The sequence below is a fragment of the Cariama cristata genome, unplaced genomic scaffold (genome assembly GCF_000690535.1).
Source record: "Cariama cristata isolate BGI_N322 unplaced genomic scaffold, ASM69053v1 scaffold39816, whole genome shotgun sequence".
NCBI lineage: Eukaryota > Metazoa > Chordata > Aves > Cariamiformes > Cariamidae > Cariama > Cariama cristata.
In genome coordinates this window covers 290-881 of record NW_009621102.1, presented here as the reverse complement: position 1 = coordinate 881, position 592 = coordinate 290, and positions in this window count along the sequence as shown.

The following is a 592-nucleotide window of genomic DNA, read 5'->3' as shown; positions in this document are numbered from 1 at the left end:
AGTTAAGTGTTTCCTAATTCCCGCTGAATTTACCTCAGTAGAGAAAGCCATCACAGCTCAGTTAGGATTCTTTACTAGACTGGATGTTTTCTTCTAAGGGAAATGAAATTCCTGTTGTTTTTTTAGTATTCCAATCAAACATGGGTGACTTTGATTTGCAGTAAGAACTGTATTCAGTAGGGAAGCAATTTTACTTAGAAGGCGCTATGTAGAATGTTAACAGCAGTCATCCTGCCAAGAAAAGTGGCTTTTGTTGCATGTATTTCCTCTTGCATGTCTTAAATAAATACTGTACTTGCTGTATGACTTAAGACTTTTTTCCACCCTCAAACGTCAGGACTCCAATTAACTTTTTCTAGTTACCTCTGTAATCAAGAGTAAGTAAGTGGGCAGAGAGAATTCCCAAGGAAAGCAGATTAATTCTGTATCTCTGTTAAACCCACGATTCCCAGCACTGTTACTACATGGAGTAACATAGCATATTTGAAGCCGGTGAGAACTTTTATCTTGAAGTAACACAAGGGCAAATGAGCCTCCAGGTCTCCGCCAGTGGCTCTGCTGCTGCTGTGCGAGTTTTCCGGAGGTCTCTGCT